Genomic DNA, 24,231 nt, shown 5'->3' with positions numbered 1-24,231 from the left:
ACCACTTCCACTGTTTGTCAGGAATTCCGCAGTTGTTCCGCTGAACTTGCATAATATTGTAAATCCACCCCTTTACAATTACATTTAAAATCTGCTTAATTTTATGTCTTACCTATACACACACATCTTTTATTTGTACCAGTTACTGATACAAAAGTCTGACTAAAGCACCAATAACTTCACAATTAATGTACCTTTTTAATTATGTTCTTGATCATATTGGTAGATGGAGTCATATTACTTAATGATAATTTTATTTAAATATTTCTTTGTCACTCATATATAACTTTTGTTGTATGATTGTACAGTAAAGATTCAAAACCCACTATGTTAGGTTCAACTTAAAATTTAGTGTGGCCAGGGTCCCTTTAAGGATCCTGGCTTAAAACACATTATGAATGATGTCACCAGACCCGCTCCATATAATTGGGTTGGATAATACGCTGGGCTGGCTTAATAGGCCCCATTAAGCGGCTCATTCTGTACAATGGGATGGAGCCAGCAGCGGGGTTGGGACATGCCACAGACACCAGATGCACCAGACCCATCAAGGTAAGGAAAATTCCGGCCCATATGACCCTAATGGTATTTAAACGGCTTAATGAGCAGGCCACCCTACTCAGTAAAATCTAGCAGGAAAGATGAGGCAGCCCTCTAAAGTAAGTCACAAACTTTCCTTAGTGAGGCCAGGAGGAGCAGGAATTATTCTCCAGACAAGGAAAGTCTGGGCCTCTGTTGCCCCCTTCCTATCCACAAAATAGCCATATCCTCCCAACTCCACCATGACTTACCTTAGTGCCGGCGGGTGGCCTCCGGGTCCCATAATTTTGCCCTGCCAGGAGCCAGCCAGCTGCCTCGTTCCGCTTGTTTCAGGTGGGCAGCCAAATGAGGTCCAGCTATTAAAATCATCCAAGGCTTCCCACGGAGACCCCCAGACAGGAAAGCTTCCTGCCCAGAAGTTAAAATTTAAAAAGAAAGACTTGCATTTATATAGCGCCTTTCATGACCACTGGACTTCCCAAAGTGCTTTACAGCCAATGAAGTACTTTTGTAGTGTAGTCACTGTTGGAATGTAGGAAATGCAGCAGCTAATTTCCACACAGCAAACTCCCACAAACAGCAATGTGATAATGACCAGATAATCTGTTTTTGTTATGTTGTTTGAGGGATAAATATTGGCCAGGACACCAGGGATAACTGCCCTGTTCTTCTTCGAAATAGTGCCCTGGGATCTTTTACGTCCATCTGAGAGGGTGGACAGGACCTTGATTTAACGTCTCATCTAAAATACAGCACCTCCTGACAGTGTAGCACTCCCTCAACTCTGCATTACAGTGTCAGCCTAGATTTTTGTGCTCAATTCCCTGGAATGGGACTTGAACCCACAACTTTCTAACTCAGACGTGAGAGTGCTACCCACTGAGCCACGGCTGACACTTCCTGAAATCTACCTTCAAGAATCCACCAGTGAGTTAAACCTCACATTCCACCCCCACTTCTTCCAAACCTCAGATTCACCTTTCACAGTTCTGCTAAATCCTAGGTTCCCCTTCACAGAGATGCAAAATGAAAGGAACTCTGCATGCTGCCAAACTCCACCCGCCCCACTGCAATGTCATCAAACTCCAGACACCCATTCTCTGCTCTGCCAAACTCCAGGACCAATACCCAGTGCTGCTGAAGTCCAGAACTGCACTCAAGTGCAGATAAACCCTTTATGACACTAAGTTAGGAGGAACAATAATTTGTGTAGATGGGAATAGGGAGTTACAAAGGGACATAAAGGGATTGCGAGTGGGGAATATTGTGTGGCAGATAGAGTTCAATGTGGGGAAGTGTAAGGTCATCTACTGTGGATCCAAGAAAAACAAATTGGAATATTTTCTAAATGGCGAGAGACCAGAAACTGTGGAGGAGCAAAGGGATTTGGGTATCCAGGTACATAAATCATTATAAGCTGGTGCACAGGTACAAAAAGCAATCAAAAAGTTTAATGGAAAGTCAGTCTTTATCTCAAGGGGGTTGGAATACAAAGAGGAGAAAATTATGCTTCTGTTGTACAGACCCTTAGTCGGACCCCATCTGGAATATTGGGCAGGATTTTGCCAATGGGGAGCTTTTGGAGGCGGGACTCCCACTTGTCGGGTTTTAGTCCCGCCTCCATCAATTTCTGGCCAACCCACGCTATTTTCCCTTGATTAACCTTGTTAAGCCCACCCAGTGGGCTTAGCAGGCCAATTAAGGGAAAGCCAATTACAGAGAATGTCAACATATGGCGTTTCATCTGTCAAAAATTTTTGACAGATGAATTGTCATCATTTGACAGCTCTGTGAAGCTGTCAAACACTGAGGGGTCGATTTTCCTGGAGCCATCAGGCGGGGTTTCAGGCGTGTGGCCGGGGGGGGAAATCCTGAATTCGGGGGTCCCGACACCATCCTGCCCAAAACCCCGCTCCACGCAAGTTTCAGAGGCGGTGGGTACCCGCCCCGCACTGGGACCCGCCGACCCCAGGCGGGAAGGGATTAGTGCCAATTAACTGCCTGTTAACAGGTAGTTAAAAGGCAGTTTTTAGCCTAATCCCTATTTTGAGGGGTTTCGTGTGGGTTTCCCGACGGCTCCAAACCACGCCAGGTTAGAGCAGGTGGGCCATCGGGTTGAAGGAGTTGGAGGGGTCGCGATGTCGGTGTTCAGGTGAGTGATGGGTGCATGAGTGCAAAGGTAAGTGTGTTTGGTGTGTCTAAAGTGTGTAAAGAACTTTTACTTACCTGTACTTACCTTAACAGCCTTTCTTCCTGTAGGCGTCGGGAGCGCATCACTCAGCCGGCACTTAAAGCTGAATGGCTGCGATCTGTGAAAAGTGACAGCCTTCAGCTTTGAGTGCTGCTGAGAGTTCTAACTGAGTCTGTGCAGAAGGACTCATGTTAGAACTCAGACTGTCAGTGTTTGGCAGCTTCAAACAGCTGTGAAACGCTGATATTTCATTTGTCAAAAACTCTTGACAGATGAAATTGCAGTCTGTGACGTCACCTGTTGCCGGGTGGCCCTTAATTGGCCTGCTGAGCCCGCTGGGCGGGCTCAACAAGGTCAATCAAGGGAAAATTGCGCGGATTGGCCGGACGTCGATGTAGGCGGGTCTAAAACCCGAAAGTTGTAGTCCCGCCTTCTTCCCGACAGCTTCGGGAAAATCGACCCCTGACATTCTCTGTAGTTTGATGAGTTCTTGAACTCAAAACTCATCAAACCTCTTTATTTAGCAGAAATTAGTTGGTTGCTGCATTGAAGAATGCAGCGGCCATCTGTCATCTCTGCCGTGGAGGTGCGAGATTCTTCGCATACCCACCGATTGAAGCCTGCAGGAAGAAACAAAGGTAAGTAAACTTTTACTAACATTTTCCACTTACCTCACATACTCAGCTCTCCACACTTGCACCCATCACTTACCTCCACAGCGCACTTTTGCACCCCTCCGACCCCCGAAGACCCACTGCTCGCCTCGGTGACCCTGACAAGGTTTGGAGCCTTCGGGTACCCACACTTGTGTGGGCAAAATGGGAGTAATCCTCTTATCTGCCTGTTAACTACCTGTTAACAGGCAGATAAGTGGCACTAATCCCCTTCCCGCCTCCAAGGAGACGGGATCCGGCACGGGTCGACTACCCGCCTACTGGCAAGATGGCACAGGGGCGGGCTGGGTTCTGCCAGATTCTGCCATTTTCCCAGCAGTCCCACCTCTATACCCGCCTCCCCAGGGCTGGCAAGATTGCGCCCATTGTGTTTAGTTCTGGGCACCTCACCTCAAGAAGAACATATTGGACTTGGAGGGGGTTCATTGCAGATTTATGAAAATAATACTGGGGTTTAATGGGTTAAATTAGGAGGACAAATTCCATAAACCTGGGTTGTATTCCCTTGAGTTCAGAAGGTTGAGGGGTGATTTAATTGAGGTGTTTAAAATAATGAAAGGATTTGATAGAGTAGATACAGAGAAGCTATTTCCTCTTGGGGGATTCCTAAACAAGGGGATACAATGTTAAATTTAGAGCTAGGCCATTCAGGAGTGAAATCGGGAAGCATTTTTTCAGCCAAAGGTTAGTGGAAATAAGATAGTGAAATAAGCATAAAATATAGCATGTGAAATTTAATGTCAGTAAGTATGAGGAGGTATATTTTGATTTAAAAAAAACTATACTTTGAATGGGGGAAGTCTGGGACATGTGGAAAGGGAATTGGGGGTTCACCTTCACAAACATTAAGAGGAGGACCTCAAATGGACAAGGCCATATAAGAAGTGAAATAAAGAATAGATTTGCCTTTCTAATCTAGGCTTTATTAACTTTAAAAATCCAGTAGCACATCTTTCAACACCAGTCTCCAACCATGACTGGAGAGAACTGAATTTAAGATGGCCACCACAAATCACCTGACATCCACTACCAATGAGTTTACAGCATATATCTCAAGGTAGAAACAAACAACCAATTACAATACTTCTTACTAACACAGAGAACAACCACCCCATTCACCAATCACAATACTTCTTATTAAACATAGGAAATAATCACCACACTCACCCCTCCTTTTAAAACATGCTCCAACCTAAAACAACCTTTACAATTTATAATTAATTTATTTACAACTAAAATACAAATATAATATTTCAACAATTTTAAAACATTACTATCAATTTAAAAGTCCATTTTCAATCGGTCGACCGGATATCTTGCTCGTGTCGACCTTCTTAACCTTGGTGAAATTCCTTGCCCTCCCACACCCGGAGACACCGAAGTATCTTCTGCAGGAAGGCTATCCATATCCCGATTATCAACGGTTTCCGGATTGGAAATCCCATCAGGAAGTAAACTAGGACGGTCATGAACATCCATCAAAGGCTGACTAATAGAAGTATAATTATCTGCAGTAGGATTGGAAATATTCGTAGTATCTATAACAACATCCACATTATCTGAATCGTGACTATTATTAGTATCCTCAGAAGAGGGCTGGCCACCACAAGGAGCCAAATCTTTAATTGAAACAGTACTTTCTTTCCCATCTTGGAATCGAATATGAGCATATTGGGAATTTGCCTCCAACAGCTCCACCTCCTCCACTAAAGGATCATATTTTGACAATCTAACATGGCGTCGAAGCAGCACAGGTCCCTGCATAGTAAGCCATGAAGGTACCGAATATCCCGTAGTAGATCTCCACGGGTAATTAAAGAGCCTTTCATGGGGGGTCACATTAGTAGCCGTTGAAAGCAATGATCTAATGGAATGCAGGGCATCAGGCAGTACCATTTCCCACTGTGTATTCTTAAGGTTCCGGGATGTCAAAGCCAACATAACTGCCTTCCAGATCACCCCATTGTATCGTTCGCACTGTCCATTACCCTGGGGGTTATACGGGGTAGTTCTACTAGTAGAAATTCCCCGACTCTGAAGGTATTCCTTCAACTGGGAAGACATAAAAGAATTTCCCTGATCCGAATGGATATACGCAGGCATCCCAAAGATGACAAAAAGTTGAGTCAGACATTTGATAACTGTAGCAGCTGATACATCTGCGCAAGGAAAAGCAAAAGGAAACCTTGAAAACTCATCCACAACAGTAAATATGTATCGATTTTGAGTCGTTGAAGGAAGAGGCCCCTTAAAATCAACGCTCAGACGTTCAAAAGGAGAAGTAGCCTTTATAAGATGAGCTCGTTGAGGCTTAAAGAAATTCGGTTTACACCGAGCACAGATAGAACATGATGAAGTCATCCGCTTGACGTCTTCAACTGAAAAGGGCAAATTCTTACTGCATACGAAGTGTATCATCCTCGTAACCCCAGGATGACATAAGGCATTGTGAAGATTAATAAGCGTATCTCCGTGAATCACAGAACAATAAGCCCTCGACAGTGCATCAGCAGCAACATTATCCTTCCCCGGACGATAAACTATATCAAAATGGTAACATGCCAACTCAATCCTCCACCTCATTATTTTATCATTTTTGATCTTTCCAAAATGTTTAACATCAAACATAAAGGACACAGATTTTTGATCGGTTACCAACGTGAAATGTCACCCCGATAAATAATGTCTCCATTTACGCAGTGCTTCTACTATTGCATATGCCTCTTTTTCTATTGAAGAATGTCTTTTTTCACTATTGTTCAAGGTACGTGAGAAAAAGGCCACAGGTCTTCCATTCTGGTTCAGAGTAGCCCCAATTGCAAAATCAGAAGCATCCGTCTCAATCACAAAGGGAACCTGCTCATCAATAGAATGCACAACTGCTCCTAAGATATCCTTTTTAAAATTATCAAAACATGTCCTGGCCTCCCATGATAGAGGATATGTCGTAACCCGAATAAGGGGCTGGATCTTCTGCGAAAAGTTTGCAATCCAATTAGAATAGTAAGAAAACAGTCCAACAACTCGTTGCAAAGCCTTAGAATTAGTAGGATAAGGTAAATCGATCAATGGTTGCAAACGTTCTGGATCTGGTTTAATCTTATTTCCCGAAATAATATACCCCAGTAGATTTACCTTAGTAGTCGAAAAGATACACTTCTCTTTATTAAAAGTTAAACCAACTTTTTCTGCAGCTTGAAGGAATCTTTCTAAATTAGAATCATGCTCCACCCTTGATTTACCACACACAGTGATATCATCTAAATATGAAAAGGTGTCAGAGAGAGAGTTATCACTTATAAAAGCATCCATTGCCCGTTGAAAACAAGCAACACCATTAGTAACACCAAATGGTATTCGGCAAAACTGATACAGCTTTCTGCCAGCCTCAAAGGCCGTATATGGTTGATCCCTCTTAACAATAGGAATCTGATGATAAGCACTCTTTAAATCAATAGTGCTAAAAAACTTATACTGAGATACTTTGTTGATAAGCTCATCAATCTTAGGCAAAGGGTACGCATCTAATTGAGTATACCTATTAATAGTTTGAGAGTAGTCTATCACCATTCGTTTCTTATGTCTCTCGTTAGTGGTGACAACTACCTGAGCCCGCCAAGGCGAACAACTAGGTTCAATGATTCCTTCCAATAAAAGACGTTGGACTTCAGAATTAATAAATTCTCTATCCTGACTGCTATACCTTCTTGACTTGGTAGCAATTGGCTTACAATCCGGCATCAAATTGGAAAAAAGTGATAATGGAGAAATGGATAAAGAAGTTAATCCACAAATGGATAAGGGTGGCTTAGTCCCTCCAAACGAAAGACTGAGAGACTCGTGCAATTTAAGCACATCATGACCAATCAAAATATCCGCACAAAGATTAGGCAAAACAGATTGGCGTATATCAGTATACGTATTACCTAGAAGAATCATTTTCACAAGGCAACAACCAGCTACTTGTGAAGTAAGGGTCGTCTGAGCCATACACACCTGATAAGTAACAGGCAAGATTTTCAAACACTTTTCCTTCGCAAACTGAAGACTTATAAAACTCTCGGTACTGCCCGTATCTATGAGAGCCTTCACTTCTAACCCATTAACTTGGGCCATAACTATAGCTTTGTTTAGGCCATGAGCAAATGCAGCAGAAATTGATGCAATAAACGCCCTCTCTACAGGTTGAATAGTCACAGAAGAGGAGGTAATTGAACCTAATGATTTATAAACACGTGCATAATGACCTCTCTTTCCACATTTACTACACACAGCCTCCCGGGCAGGACACTTCAAACGAGGATGCCGGACGTTCCCACAAAAATAACACTTCTGAATCCTAGAGGCAACAGCCGCCGAAGTAGAAACTGTTTCAGAATCTAGTAAACCACTCCCATTAAGTCCACCTAATTCTTTTTCGCCCGGAACTGCCGAAACCACAGTCGCAGGTCGATTAGAAAGAGCATAAGAATCCGAACTTCTCTGAGCCATATCCAATGTAGAAGCTTGCTCAAAAGCACTCTTGAGATCCAAAGTCTTATTTTCTAACAACCGCTGACGAATTGATCTAGACAGTAGTCCATTAATAAAAGCATCCCGTACCGATTCTTCCTTATATTCTTCGGCCGTCATGGCTTTATAATTACAGTGAGCACTAAGGTGCCGAAGTGCTTGTAAATAAGTATCCAAAGATTCTCCCACCTGCTGCCTACGGGCAGATAGAAGATAACGTGCAAATACCTCATTCTTTGGTTTAACAAAAATCTTCTCCAATGTAGAAATAGCCAATTCGTAAGTTTTACAGTCCAAAATATACTTATACACATCCGGAGCAATGTAGTTGATCAGCATATTCAGCTTATTCAGAGACTCTTGTTCCAACACACCCAAAAAGTTTGTAAATGTACAATACCAATGTTTCCATTTATCATCCACTCCTGCAGAATTAGGGTCAGCATTGAATCGTTCTGGTTGAAGATATCGCTCCATTCTGATAAAAAGTTAATAAATTGAAATAAAGAATAGATTTGCCTTTCTAATCTAGGCTTTATTAACTTTAAAAATCCAGTAGCACATCTTTCAACACCAGTCTCCAACCATGACTGGAGAGAACTGAATTTAAGATGGCCACCACAAATCACCTGACATCCACTACCAATGAGTTTACATCATATATCTCAAGGTAGAAACAAACAACCAATTACAATACTTCTTACTAACACAGAGAACAACCACCCCATTCACCAATCACAATACTTCTTATTAAACATAGGAAATAATCACCACAAGAAGCTAATGGGTTTTATGGCAAGAGATATAAAAGTCAAGATGTAATGGGGAATCTATATAATACCTTAGTAAGGCCACAGTTGCAGTACTGTGTTCAGTTTTGGGTTCCACACGATGGACGTAAAATTAGTGGAGCAACAGCTCTGAGTGCTGGTCCATGCAACCCAGAGGCCTGAGCTAAATTCAGCTTTGGGCCTAATTTAAATGTTGCTGGCATGTTACAGGTGCTCCACTGCAGCTCACCTGTCAGGGAGTGAGAGAAATCTGTTGGCAGGTTAGGTCTGGGGAGTAGATGATCTCCAGAGAAGGCCTGGCCAGAGTTTTTTTGTGGACCCAGAAGAAACATTCCTGTTTTTACTGGGCCCACAAAAATAAAACGGAAAATTTCCTGGGCCATTTTTTGAGCAGCCTCCAGTGGTTCCTTTAAGGATTTCTGATTAGGCCGCTCAACACCTGGTACAACCAGGCCTACTGTCCTAAAACTGCAGGAGGACCCTGATTTGTATATTTAAAGAGCCTAACACCTGTTTCAAGTGGATGCCCTGGATGACTAAATGTCACCCGAGCCAATATGGCATCTGACACAAACCAACATAGTTCAGGTGCTTCAGATCCTGTTGAATTAAATCCTTTTTAATAAATTCTGAATAAGCCATTTCTTTCTTACTAAATTGATAAATTTTATGGACATCCTGTTGCTAAATGGCTGTTGCTTTTATTTAATTTAAAAATTTGAGCAGTGGTTGTGATCTGAATTTGTTGAACTCAATGTTGAGTCTGGAAGGTTATAAAGTGCCTAATCGAAAGGTGCCTAATAGAGAGATGAGATGTTGTTCCTCGAGCTTCCATTGAGTTTCATTAGAACAGTATAGGAGGCCGAAGACAGAGAAGTCAGAGTGGGAGTGGGACAGAAAATTAAAAAGGCAAGCAACCAGAAGCTCAAGGTCACGCTTGCAGACTGAACACAGGTGTTTATCAAAACGATCATGCAATCTGCGTTTAGTCTCCCCAATGTAGAGGAGACCACGTCGTGAGCCGCGAATACAGTATACTAAATTGAAAGAAGTACAAGCAAATCGCTGTTTCACCTGGTAGGAGTGTTTGGGGCCCTGGATGATAGTAAGGGAGAAGGTGAAAGGGCAGGGGCTTGCATGGGAAGGTGCTATGGAAAGGGTAGCAGTTGCTGGGGGTGATTGAAGAGTGGACCCGGGTGTCACAGAGGGAATGGTCCCTTTGGAATGCTGGAAGGGGAGGGGAGGAGAATATGTGTTTGGTGGTGGTATTGCATTGGAGGTGGCTGAAGTGTTGGAGGATGATCCGCTAATGTGGAGGCTGGTGGGGTGAAAGGTGAGGACAAGGGGAACCCTACTGTGGTTTCAGAAGGGAGAGGATGGGGTGAGGGCAGGTGCAGGAAATGGGATGGGCACGGGTGAGGGCCCCGTCAACCATGGTGGAGGGGAACTCTTGGTTAAGGAAAAAGGAAGACATGTTGGAAGCACTGGTGTGGAAGGTGGCATCGTCAGAGCAGATGCGATGTAGACGGAGAAACTGGGAGAATGGAATAGAGTCCTTACAGGAAGTGGAGGTGGGAGGAAGTGTAATCAAGATAGCTGTGGGAATCAGTGGGCTTATAGTAGATATTGGTTGACAGCCTATCCCCAGAAACAGAGATGGAGAAGTCAAGGAAGGGAAGAGTCAGAAATGGAGCATGTGAAGGTGTGGTAGGGGTGCAAATTGGAAGCAAAGTTGATGAAATTTTCCAGTTTGGGTGAGAGCAGAAATTGGCATCGATGCAGTCTTCAATGTACTAGGAAAAGAGGTGAGCAAAGGGACTTGAGGACTGGAACAAAGAGTGCTCCACGTATCTCACAAAAAGGCAGTAATTGCTAGGACCCATACAGGTTCCCATAGCAACACCTTTTATTTGGAGGAAGTGAGTGGAGTCATCCGTGGCTCAGTTAGTACCACTTTTACCTCTGGGTCAGAAGGTTGTGGGTTCAAGTCTCACTCCAGAGATTTGAGCACAAAAATCTAGGCTGATGCTCTAGTGTCGTACTGAGAGACTCCTGTACTGTCAGAGGTACCATCCTTCAGATGAGAAGTTTTTTTTATTCATTTATGAGACGTGGGCGTCGCTGGCAAGGCCAGCATTTATTGCCCATCCTAAATTGCCCTTGAGAAGGTGGTGGTGAGCTGCCTTCTTGAACCGCTGCAGTTCATGTGGTGAAGGTACTCCCACAGTGCTGTTAGGGAGGGAGTTCCAGGATTTTGACCCAGCGACGATGAAGGATTGGTGATATACTTCTAATTCAGGATGGTGTATGACTTGGACGGGAACTTGGAGGTGGTGGTGTTCCCATGCGCCTGCTGCCCTTGTCCTTATAGGTGGAAGAGGTCACGGGTTTGGGAGTTAAACCAAGGCCCCATCTGCTCCCTCAGATGGATGTAAAAGATCCTATGGCATTATATTGAAGAAGAGCAGGGGCGTTATCCCCGGTGTCCTGGCCAATATTTATCCCTCAGTCAATATCACTAAAACAGATTATCTGGTCATTATCACATTGCTGTTTGTGAGAGCTTGCAGTGCACAAATTGTCTACGCATTTCCTACCTTACAACAGTGACTACGCTTCATAAGTAGGCTGTAAAGCACTTTGGGATGTCCTGAGATCATGAAAGGCACTATATAAATGCAAGCCTTTCTCTTTTTCAAAGGAGAAGTTGATCAATAAAGGTCAGCCAGGTGGATGAGGACTGGTTGGGCCTCCGTTCAAGAAAGACGCGGAGAGCCTGCAGTCCGTTCTGGTGGGGGATGGAGGTGTAGAGGGACTGGATGTCCATGATGGAAAGGAGATGGTTAGGGCTAGGAAACTGGAATTTGTTAAAGTGGTGGAGAGCGTTGGAAGAGTCATGGATATAGGTCGGAAGAGACTGCACAAGGGGAGAAAAAAATAGAGTCACGATAGGAAGAAATAAGTTCCATGGGGTAAGAACAGGCTGAAACAATGGATCTACCAGGGAAGTCCTGCTTATGGACCTTGGGAAGCAGGTGGAATCAGACTGTGCAGGGTTTGCGGGGACTATGAGGTGGAATCCGTGTGGGGAAAAACTCCAGAGGAGGTGAGGTCATTAACGGTCTGGGAAACAATGGCTTGATGTTTGGTGGTGGGGTTGTGGTCCAGGGGGAGGTAGGAGGTGTTGGAGAGTTGCCGTTCAGCCTCCACAAGGTAGAGGTCTATTTGCCAAACACCAACAGTGCCACCTTTGTCAGCTGGTTTAATGACAATGTCAGCGTTGGACCTGAGAGAACGAAGTGCTGCAAGTTCAGAGGGAGGTAGGTTAGAGTGAGTGAGCAGAGTGCAGAATTGAGATGGCCGATGTTACGCCAGCAGTTCCAAATGAAAAGATCTAGGGAGGGTAAGAGGCCTGAGAGAGGGAGCCAGTTGAAACGAGAATTCTGAAGATGGGAGAAAGGGTGGATGGGAAGACTCCTGGCCAAAAAACTGGGCGCAGAGGCGAAGGCAACGAGAAGAGCTCAGCATCATGCCGAGTTTGAAATTCATTGAGGTGGGGGTGTAAGGGAATGAAGCTGAGGTCTTTGCTGAGGACTGAGCGTTTGGGGTCAGAGAGGGGAAGATCAGAGGGGATAGTGAAAATATAGCAAATGGTGATATTGGAAGGAGGGATGGGGTCAGAGGAAAGTGAAGGGGAAGAAAGATCAGGAGGGGCATTGGTGAAGCTTATGGTCCTTGACACCTGAAAGGAAGAAAATTTTTTTTTGTTAAAGCGGCAGATGAGGTGAACAATGAAATGGAACTGCGGACCAGGACAACTCTGAAATAGAGTGAGATGGTGTTGCTGAAGAGAGGTCAAGAGTGTGCATTTGGTGCCGCATAGCATTGAGTGTGGATCTCAGGAAGCAGCGAGACCAATGGTTTGAGGAACACTGAATATCTTGGCGATATCTGTAATTATGGGTAGATCCAAAACATGAAGGATGGACTTTAAGTTGGGATCCATGTGTAAGCATGGATATGTCTGAAATGAGCCAGTAACCCTAGATCCAGGGTATCCCAAGTATATATATCTCTAATCGGTATTGCCATATATAACCCCATTTGACCAATAAAACAGCCCTACTTCAATCCCTTCAAGGTGTTAGAAATGGTTTGAAAGTGCCATGAAATAGATCTTTGCTTTTGCATTATGGGAAAGATATGTATGATATATTGACATGCTGTCTGATACTGGAAACAATGCAGATTATGAGAAGCATTAAGTGATCATTTTATTCAAAATACAACATAGGAATCAATCATATTTCACAAATCAAATTTGACTAGTTGAATGAATCAGATACTTTTTGTGTAGACATACGTTAACAAACTGCAAAATATAATTTCACTGTTGCAGGTGGGGAAATCAAAACACAGACCCTGGAGAAAGAATGCCCATTAGAAGGCCTACTAACACCGACCAACCCCAATCTCATGGAAACTAAACAACAAGATGCTATAGAATGATACAGCACAGAATGAGGCCATTCAGCCCATTGTGCCTGTGCCAGCTCTTTGAAAGAGCTATCCAATTAGTCCCACTCCCCTGCTCTTTCCCCATAGCCCTGCAATTTTTTTTTCTTTTTAAGAATTCATTCAATTCCCTTTTGAAAGTTACTATTCAATCTTCTTCCACCACCCTTTCAGGCAGTTTATTCCAGATCATAACAACTCGCTGTGTAAAAAATAAATGTCTTATCATCTCACCTCTGGTTCTTTTGCCAATTACCTTAAATCTATGTCCTTTGGTTACCGATCCTCCTGCCAGTGGAAACAATTTTTCCCTATGTACTCTATCAACACCTCATAAAATTTTAAACACCTCTATTAAATCTCCCTTAACCTTCTCTGCTCTTAAGAGAACAATTCTAGCTTCTCTAGTCTCTCAACATAATGGAAGTCCCTCATCCCTGGTACCATTCTAGTAACTCTTCTCTGCACCCTCTCAAAGGCCTTGACATCCTTACTAAAGTGTGATACCAAGAATTGGATGCAATAGTCCAGCCGAGGCCTAACCAGTGATTTATAAAGGTTTAGCATAACTTCCTTGCTTTTGTACTCTGTGCCTCTATTTATAAAGCCAAGGATCCCATATGCTTTTTTAATAGCCTTATCTACTTGTCCCGCCACCTTCAAAGATTTGTGTATGCAATCCCCCAGGTTTCTCTGTTCCTGCACCCCCTTTAAACTTGTACCATTTGGCTTATTTGCCTCTCCTCATTCTTACTTCCAAAAGGCATCAATTTGCACTTCTCTCATTCAATTTCATCTGCCATATGCCAACCTATTTCACCAGTTTGTCTATGTCCCCTGAAGTCTGCGAATATCCTCCTCACCATTTCCGGGTTTTGTATCATCTACAAACTTTGAAATTATACCCTGTATATCAAAGTCCGAGTCATTAATATATAGCAAAGAGAGCAGTGGTCCTAATACCGACCCCTGGGGGACACTACTGTATACTTCCCTCCTGTCTGAAAAAGAACCATTCACTACTACTACAAAAGCAAAATACTGTGGATGCTGGAAATCTGAAATATAAACCAGAAAATGCTGGAAATACTCAGCAGGTCAGGCAGCATCTGTGGAGAGAGAAACAGAGTTAATGCTTCAGGTCGATGCCCCTTTGTCAGAACTGGATAAAGTTAGAGATGTAATAGATTTTTAAGCAAGTGCAGGGGCAGGGAAAGGGGGGAGGGGAGGAAAGAACAGAAAGGAATGTATGTGATAGGGTGGAAGGCAGGAGAGATTAAAAGACAAAAGGGATGATGGTGCAAGGCAAAAGGAGATGGTAATGGGACAAGTTAAGAAACAAAAGATGACTCTAGATGAGGTGTAAGTGGGAATGGCAGAATCATCTACAGCTGCCATGTGAAAAAAAATAATGGCAAAGGTTACGATCTGAAATTGTTGAACTCGATGTTGAGTCCAGAATGCTGTAAAGTGCCTAATCATTCCTTTCAATTAGGCACTTTACAGCCTTCTAGACTCAACATCAAGTTCAACAATTTCAGACCATAACCTCTGCCATTATTTTTTTTCACATGGCAGCTGTTGATGATTCTGCCATTCCCATGTACACCTCATCGAGACTCATCTTTTGTGTCTTAACTTGTCCCATTACCATCTCCTTTTGTGTTTTAATCTCTCATCCCTTCCACTCTATCACAGACCTTCCCTTGTGTTCTTTCCTCCCCTCCTCCCTTTCCCTGCCCCTATTTAAAAAATCTGTTACATCTCTAACTTTTTCCAGTTCTGATATAGGGTCATCGACCTGAAGCATTCATTACTACTCCCTGCCATGAGTCCCTTAGCCAATTTTGTATGCACTGCCCCTTTCATCCCATGGGCTTCAATTTTGCTAACAAGTCTATTATGTGGTACTTTATCAAACATAATTTAAAAGTCAAGATACACTACATCAACCGTACTACCCTCATCATCCCTCTCTGTTACTTATTCAAAGAACTCAATCAAGTTTGTCAGACATGAGTTACCTTTAACAAATCTGTACTGGCTATCATTTATTAACCCATGTTTTTCCAAGTGACAGCAACAAGATAAACCTGAAGTGCAAACTGCATCATGCAAGGCAAAACTAAATTCAAGCCAGGTCTGCTCCAATTGTATATATTGTTACTGTGGTCAAAGTTACCCCTACTGAGCAAAAAATGTTGTACATTTAGGAAATAAACTCAGTTCTCCCAGCACTGTCAGTTTCTCAACGATAGACATATATACAAAAGCATCTGATGGGACATGGTGGCCCATGGACATATCCACAGTCTCAAAGGAGAACCTATTGTATGCAGCTCTGGAGATGATGCATATTTATTTAACATATCAAAACAACGCACCATCCATTCAGTAAGCAGAAACAGGTCAACAACAGTTGTATATTTCAAGGTGTACCAATTCAAGTCATTATTGATTCTGCAGCACGGTGGCATAGTGGTTAGCACTGTTGCGTCACAGCGCCAGAGACCCGGGTTCGAATCCGGCCTCGGGTGACTGTCTGTGTGGAGTTTGCACATTCTCCCCGTGTTTGCGTGGGTTTTCTCCGGGTGCTCCGGTTTCCTCCCACAGTCCAAAGATGTGCAGGTTAGGTTGATTGGCTATGATAAATTGACCCTTAATGTTAGGGGGATTAAATACGTGGGGTTACAGGGATTTAGGGTGGGATGTGTAGGGGTTACGGGGATTGGGTGGGATATGTGTCGGTGCAGGCTTGATGGGCCAAAATGGTCTCTATCTGCACTGTGGGGTTTCTGTGATTTCTGTGAATACTATTGACAGATCCAATTACCAATAGTTGGTTTAAATTCTCAAATGAAGTTCCAGCAAATGCAGATCAAAGTACCTCCATTAAGTACAAAGGCAGTTCTTTCAGTAATTGGTAAATATTTGTTCACATCAAGTCCAGCAAGTAAACAGACTAAAAAAAATTAGAGGAGTGTGGTATAACTTGGGTCTCACTTCTAGTCATCATCCTCAGGCTCAAGAATCCTAAGAATATGTGCCTTTGTTTCAACATGCAAGCAGCAATAAAAGCAATTAAGTAAGAACAACATGATATTTGAATTCTGGATGACATTATTGAGAAAATAACTGTTAAGATAAAGAAACTATGTTTTACACTGTTTGCAGATAAAGACCAACAACAATTAATGCGCATTGCTTTGGATGAGTTTGGATTTTTGACATGCGTCAAGTTTAAACATAGAACACTTGAGGCTAACTACATTCAGATTATTTCAAAGGCTGGGTAAGTGGCAAAAATACATGTACAATGAGGTTTGGTTGACTTCTATCCTTAATAATCAACCTTCTATTATAGAGAAAACTTGATAGCAATTGGCAGTATATCATCAAAAATTTATTCTAGAAATCCCAACCAGAAAGAACTTGGATCTGTTTGGTTTCTGTCTCACTTACCTTATCCTGAAAATTGCAACAGCCTTTGGGGTGAGCCTCACCACTGTCCCATGGGGTATTTCTTTGCCTCCATCGGAATTCACTGCACCCTGCTCCATCCAGTGGTTTTCACACCTGCTGAGAGTTGGCATGGGTTCTGTTGTGGGCCTGTGAAAGGTCCAATATAAAAGGGACTAAAAGCTGACAAATTCCCTGGACCTGTTGGCCTACATCCTTGGGTTCTAAAAGAGGTGACTGCAGAGATAGTGGATGCATTGGTGATCTTCCAAAATTCCCTAAATTCTGGAACGGTCCCAGCGGATTGGAAGGTAGCAAATGTAACTGTTCAAATGTTCAAAAAAGGAGGGAGAGAGAAAACAGGGAACTACAGGCCAGTTAGCCTGACATCAATCATCAGGAAAATGCTGGAATCCATTATTATGGAAGAGGTAACAGGGCATTTAGAAAATCATAATATGATTAGGCAGAGCCAACATGGTTTTATGAAAGGGAAATCATGTTTGAAAGATCTGTTAGAGTTTTATGAGGATGTAACTAGCAGGGTAGATAAAGGGGAACCAGTGGATGTTGTATATTTGGATTTTCAAAAGGCATTCGCTAAGGTGCGACATGAAAGGTTGTTACACAAGATAAGGACTAATGCGGTTGGGGGTGATATATTAGCATGGATAGAGGATTGGTTAAAGGACAAAAAACAGAGAGTAGGAATAAGCAGGTCATTTTCAGGTTGGCAGGCTGTAACGAGTAGGGTGCCACAAGGATCAGTGCTGGAGCCTCAGCTATGCACAATCTATATTAATGACTTAGATGAAGGGACTGAGTGTAATTTATACAAGTTTGCTGATGATCCAAAACTAGGTGGGAAAGTAAGCTGTGAGGAGGACACAAAAGCCGGAATTGTCATTACCAGGATGGGTCAGGTGCGGGCGGTCAGCATGGCAGCTCGGAACCCCGTTCTTTTCATCCCGTTCCACAGAGCGACTTTCCTTTAATGGCGCCTATTAAGGGCCTGCGCGTTACCCGGCCCTATTAAATGGTGTGGGTCTGATGACGTCATCGATGACTCATTTCTGCCGGGATATTTAAAGTAGCCTTGGCCAAATTGCACTTTGAAGGTTCATTTAGGAGTATGTAGGCAGTACATATCACCATCAGGTTATTGCTGAGCCTTGCACAGATGGCTTCACAGAGACAGAGGGCTGCACTCAGGTTTTCAGATGACTCTCTACACATTCTTGTGGAGAGAGTCAGAGCACGCAGGGAGGTTCTCTTCCGTTCTGATGGGCACAAGAGACCTCCCCAGGAGACTAAAAAAACCTGGCTGCAAATTACAGAGGAGGTCAACAGCAGCAATGCAGTGAGGAGGACTTGGGTGCAGTGCCGGAAGCACTTCAATGATCTCATGAGATCAGGAAAGGTGGGTGCAAAGCCACACTCAACTTCATCCTGCTGTGCATATCATTACATCCCCATCACTCTGCCTTCCCAAGCCTACCCCTGCACATCATTACTCACACCATCATACCTTGAATGTCCACTCATCCCTCTCTATCTATTTACATACTCACATCCCCATCTGACTAACCATCCCTCACACTCACCCTCATCCTAATGCAATCATACCAACTAACAACATACAAGGAACCCACTTTACATTGGCACTTTGGCATTGGCACCACATTCCCTCTTGGTCACCCTCTAAAGATGTAACCCACACATTCCTTACACTCCTGCCATCACTCTCACTCAAACATCTCTTTTCCTCCTTGCAGGAGAAGAGAGCCCACAACAACAAGGAGAGGGAGAGAACCGGAGGTGGCCCTCCATCATTTGCCACATTAACTCCAGCAGAGGAGGTCGACCTAGAGGTCTCAGGAGTTGCAGAGCAGCTGGTGGTGGGAGACAGAGAGAGGGGGGCATCTCAGCAACCTGGTTACAGAATTACATCTCATACAGCCACATGGCATACAGCAGACACTCATATGGGGACTGATGTCAGCAGCCAGTGAATGTTCATCATGTGCATAATGGTATTGTTATCCATTCTTGATCAGAGGGTTGTGAATCTTTGGAATTCTCTGCCCCAGAGGGCTGTGCATGCTGAGTCTGAGGACATTCAAGGCTGAGATAGATAGATTTTTGGACTCTAGGGGAATCGAGGGATATGGAGATCAGGTGGGAAAATGGAGTTGAGGTCGATGATCAGCCATGATCTTATTGAATGGCGGAGCAGGCTCGAGGAGCCATATGGCCTAATCCTGCTCTTATTTCTCATGTTCTTATGTTCTTGTATGACATTTCTAAGTCATCTCTTTACTCTCCCACAGGTACATCAAGAGCTCCCCCCACTGTCCAGTCGGAAAAGGAAGACGACTCTTCAGAGGAGCTTCCAGCCTCTGAGGGTGCACCGTCACCAGACCTAAGCGCACCCAGCACCAGTACAAATACGCACAACTCAGTGGGTCCTACATGAGATAGAGTAGCGTTGTTACCTGGTGTCTCACAAGTCACAAGTGAGCAAGAGGAGATGGTGGAGACAGGGACAATAGTGGAGACTTCTCGTCGGAGGGCGCTGGACACTCCCAACTATGCTCAACTGCATGCAGATGTTCAGCCTCGGGGGCCATCGAGAAAGAGAGTGATCCTGGAGATGCAGCAAGAAATTCAGGAGGTTCTGACAGGTATTGCAACCGCGATGTCTGCAAATGTGCAGAGAATGAAGGAATCCATCTCCAACATGAGCACCACTGTGTCGCAGGCGATGACTGTAGGCTCTTCCATGGAAAGGATGGCCACCTGCATGGAGCACCTAATGCACCACTCACATGAGCACATGCTATCTATGGAAAGCAGATGGCAGATGCTCATAGACCACCTCTCTAGGAGGGATGCCAATAAAGACTTGGGTCCTCATGGCCCCACTGCTGTGCAGCAAAGTGCTCTCCAGCTCCTTGCTAGCAGGGGAGTGCCGGTGGCCCATGAGAGGGATGATGGTGAGAGAGGACATGAAAGTGGGGGCTCCTCTCAAAGTGCTCACATTTCTCCCCCGTTGCCTCCCCCTCAGTCAGAGCCCCAGATGCCTCCTTGGATCGCGATGGTCAAGTCTTCCCCTGCACAGTTGCAGGAGGAGCAGGCTTTGGTGGGATCATCAGAGGCTCCAAAACCCAGAGGACTTCCGCCAAAAGTGTCTACGCAGTCACAGCAGGGAAGTGAGCAGCCTGTCTCTACCTCTGCTGATGCCACAGGGGTTGCAATTTGTAGAAGCGCGCATAAGCGAAAAATGACACAGAAGTAGATGCACAAGGGTAAGCACATGCGTGTTTAAAGAACTGTTTCTGTTAAGGTTACGTTACTTTTATGTCACATATAAACTATTTATTTTCACCACTTTCCGGTGATACCCATTTTTGTCTGGTACTTTGGAAGTATCTTAGTGAGTTGAAGTAAATGGTCAGCCATAACGTTATTTCCAGCAATGGGGATTAGTGTGAAAGGAATGGCTTGGTCATTGTAGGGATGCTTTATGATGCTGTTGGATGGGGGGGGGTGGGGGGAGGGGGGGAACTTGGCACAGCATGTGGCTGCCATATGGGTGTAATGCAGCAAATTACGTAAATCTGGCCATGATGAGGCCATCCCTGGCCTCCCGGGCAGCAATGTGCTCAGTTGCTGCTGGCATTGGACCTCAGGTACCTCCTGCTCCTCCTCGTCTTCCAGCTGATGCTCAGCCTCCTCCTCCTCCTCCTCTGAAGAGGCTGTGTGCTCTGCACCTTGCTCCTCATGCAGTGCTAATCCTTGTTGCTGCACTATGTTGTGCAGCATGCAGCAGACAACCATGATTATAGAGACCCTGGCTGGTACATACTGAAGGGCTCCTCCATATCTGTCAAGGTGTCTGAAGCGCATTTTCAGCATGGCTATTGTTTGCTCTACGACACATCTGGTGGACATGTGGCTTCCATTATATCTCCCCTCGGCCTCAGTACGTGGCCTCCTCAAGGGTGTCATGAGCCATGTCTTCAGTGGATAGCCCTTCTCTCCAAGCAGCCTGCCGGTAAGCCTGTTTGGAGGTGCGAAGAGCTGACGGAGGGTCGACTGGCACATGACTTAAGAGTCATGACAGCTGCCAGGGAATTTGGTGCACACATGCATTATCATCTTTTTATGGTTGCAGACGATCTGCACATTGAGGGAGTGGAAGCCCTTGCAGTTCACAAACTCCCAGGTGATGATAGGTGCCTTCATGTACATGTGTGCAGTCGATGATGCCCTGCACCCGTAAGCAAGCCAGAGCAGCAAAGGCCAGCGCCTGCTCAATAACACTAGCTTCATCAGTGGCAAAGTTGATATAATTGACTGACTTGTCAAACATGGCATCGGTGACCTGTGTGATGCATCTGTGGGCGACCGACTGCGAGATGCCACAAAAGTCTGTTGCAGATCCCTGGAAGGAGCCTGAGGCAAAGAAGTTGAGGGTGCTAGTGACTGTGACAGCCACTGGAAAGGCGTGCCCACCAGGTTCTCTGGGCTGCAGCTCTGGTTCCAGTAAGCTGCAAATGTCTGCGAGGAACAGGCACGACAACCTGAGCCTCCTTTGGCACTGCTGCTCAGTCATGTTGAGGAAGCTCATTCTCTGCCTGTCGACCTGCACCGATGCCCTCCGTCCTGTGGAGCATCAAGTTGTTGAGGAGAAGGTTATTGGTGCTGTTGCTGCCGGTGCTGCTGGTATGCCTGCTGCTGCTGGTATGTCTGTTGCTGATGGTGTTGGGACTCATCCTGGTCCGATTCTGAGGACCAGGGTGAGACAATGTAAATGGCACCCATGCTGATGTAATAGATGGCAGGTCAAGTAGCGATCAGAGGACCAATCTGTCAATGGTGTGATAGATAATAGTAATGAGGTGAGAGTGGCTTCCAAATGTGCAGAAAAAACTTGAAAACTGTAGACACCTAAATCTGTGCTCAAAATGCACTCAGCAAGAGCCTATCTCTTAGGCAAGAAAGCAGGTGTCATATGGGAGTATTTATTGTGATTTCCATACCCTGCCGTAATGACCTCGATCAATGGCCACTGAACTTCCGCCTCAGCTTGACAGACATGGTTCCTGAGCTACGTGATTCCCATGGTCATGCAGTGAAATTCAAAAGGTGTTGTTAAAAGCACTGTTAATGGTCTGACAACAAGGTATTAATGAGATAAATGATGTCGCTCACCTCTGCCATTCGGTTTTGTGCCGCACTGACAAACGCACCCGAGTTAAAGGCGTGAGGAGGCGGGATGACTGCGGGTTCCCGACCCGCTCCCATTTTTTGAGAATTTTACTCCTGACCCGCATGCACGGCAGCTTGAAAATTCCAGCCAAAGAGTCTTCAAAGCGATATAGACAGGTTAAGTGACTGGGCAAGAAGGTGGCATATGGAGTATAATGTGGGGAAATGTGAGGTTATTCGCATTGGTAGGAAGAATAGAAAAACGAAATATTTTTTGAATGGTGAGAAACTATTAAATGTTGGTGTTCAAAGGGATTTGGTTGTCCTTGTACACGAGACACAGAAAATTAACAAGCAGGTACAGCAAGCAATTAGGAAGGCAAATGCTTTGATGGCCTTTATTGCAAAGGGGTTGGAGTACAAGAGTAAGGAAGTCCTGTTGCAATTGTACAGGGCTTTTGTGAGACAACATCTGGAGTACTGACTGCAGTTTTAGTCTCTGTACCTAAGGAAGGATGTATTTGCTTTGGAAGGGGTGCAATAAAGGTTTACCAGATAGATTCCTAGATTAGAGGGTTGTCCTTTGAGGAGATATTGAGTAGAATGGGCCTATACACTCTGGAGTTTAGAAGAATGTGAGGTAATCTCATTGACACATATAAGATTCTTAAGGGGCTTGACAGGGTCGATACTGAGAGGTTGTTTCCCCTGGCTAGATAGTCTAGAACTAGGGAACCGAGTGTCAGGATAAGGGGTTTATTTATTTATTTATTTTATTCGGTCCTGGGATGTGGGCGCCACTGGTAAAGCCAGTATTTATTGCCATTCCCTAATTGCCCTTGAGAAGGTGGTGGTGAGCCGCCACCTTGAACTGCTGCAGTCTGTGTGGTGAAGGTATTCCCACAGTGCTGTTAAAAATCAGACAACACCAGGTTATAGTCCAACAGTTTTATTTGAAATCACAAGCTTTCGGAGCGCTGCTCCTTCATCAGGTGAAGTGGAGAGATGCCTATAGACACAGATTATATAGTCAGAGAATAATGCCAGATGATTACAGGTAATCTTTCTAACTGCCATTTATCACACCTCGGCAGAGAGATAATCACAGCAATCAAAGGTGTGAATGGTGTCCCAACAGGTCAGTCAGGAAAACATTACATCAAAGAACAATGAGGTGGGGTCACAAGGGGTAAAATGTTGCAGATGCTGGGGTCTGTATGAAAAACAAAAAACAGACAAAAAACATTTCCTTTGCTGGAAATCACAGCAGGTCCGGCCGCATCTGTGTAGAGGGAAAAAGCCAATGACGACTCGAGTCTGGATGACCCTACATCAGGTGGGGTTACATGTAGCATGACATGAACCCAAGATCCTGGTTGAGGCCATTCTCATGAGTGCGGAACTTGGCTATCAGTTTCTGCTCTACGATTTTGCGTTGTCGTGTGTCTCGAAGGCCGCCTTGGAGAATGCTTACCCGAAAATCGGAGGCTGAATGTCCTTTACAGCTAAAGTGTTCCCCGACTGGGAGGGAACACTCCTGCCTGGTGATTGTTGTGCGGTGTCCGTTCATCCGTTGTCGCAGTGTCTGCATGGTCTCGTCAATGTACCATGCTCCGGGGCATCCTTTCCTGCAATGTATGAGGTAGACAACGTTGGCCGAGTCACATGAGTATGTACCATGTACCTGGTGGGTGGTGTCCTCACGTGTGATGATGGTATCTGTGTTGATGATCTGGCATGTCTTGCAGAGGTTGCCGTGGCAGGGTTGTGTGGTGTCGTGGTCGCTGTTCTCCTGAAAGCTGGGTAATTTGCTGCGAACGATGGTCTGTTTGAGGTTAGGCGGCTGTTTGAAGGTGAGTAGTGGAGGCGTGGGGATGGCCTTAGCGAGGTGTTTGTCATCATCGATGACATGTTGAAGGCTGTGAAGAACATGGCATAGTTTCTCCACTCCGGGGAAGTACTGGACGATGAAGGGTACTCTGTTGGTTGTGTCCCGTGTTTGTCTTCTGAGAAGATTGATTAAGAAAGGGAAGATAGATTATGAAAGTAAATTAGCAAAAAATATAAAAACAGATAGTAAGAGTTTTTATAGTTATATAAAAAGAAAAAGGGTGGCTAAAGTAAATGTTGGTCCCTTAGAGGATGAGACCGGGAAATTAATGGTGGGAAATATGGAGATGGCAAAAACACTGAATGAATATTTTATATCAGTCTTTACAGTAGAAGACACTAAGAATATCCCAACATTGGACAAACAGGGGGCTAAAGGGGGGGAGGAGCTAAACACGATCAAAATCACGACGGAAGTGGTACTCGGTAAAATAATGGGACTCAA

General features: G+C 44.5%; 1 long non-coding RNA gene across 1 annotated transcript in view; it reads left to right on the top strand.

Annotated features, from left to right (window-relative positions):
* Nucleotides 1-24,231, top strand: part of LOC147106563 (uncharacterized) — a 66,244-nt gene that overhangs the window by 4,891 nt on the left and 37,122 nt on the right. Inside the window, exon 2 of the long non-coding RNA XR_015080949.1 lies at nt 16,398-16,515. This is a non-coding gene — a long non-coding RNA (uncharacterized LOC147106563). The remainder of the gene's footprint in view (nt 1-16,397; nt 16,516-24,231) is intronic.

This window comes from Somniosus microcephalus, chromosome 15 (assembly GCF_052327205.1).
Source record: "Somniosus microcephalus isolate GS21.2 chromosome 15, FLI_Smic_1.0, whole genome shotgun sequence".
Taxonomy (NCBI): domain Eukaryota; kingdom Metazoa; phylum Chordata; class Chondrichthyes; order Squaliformes; family Somniosidae; genus Somniosus; species Somniosus microcephalus.
This window is presented reverse-complemented; position numbering and strand designations above follow the sequence as displayed.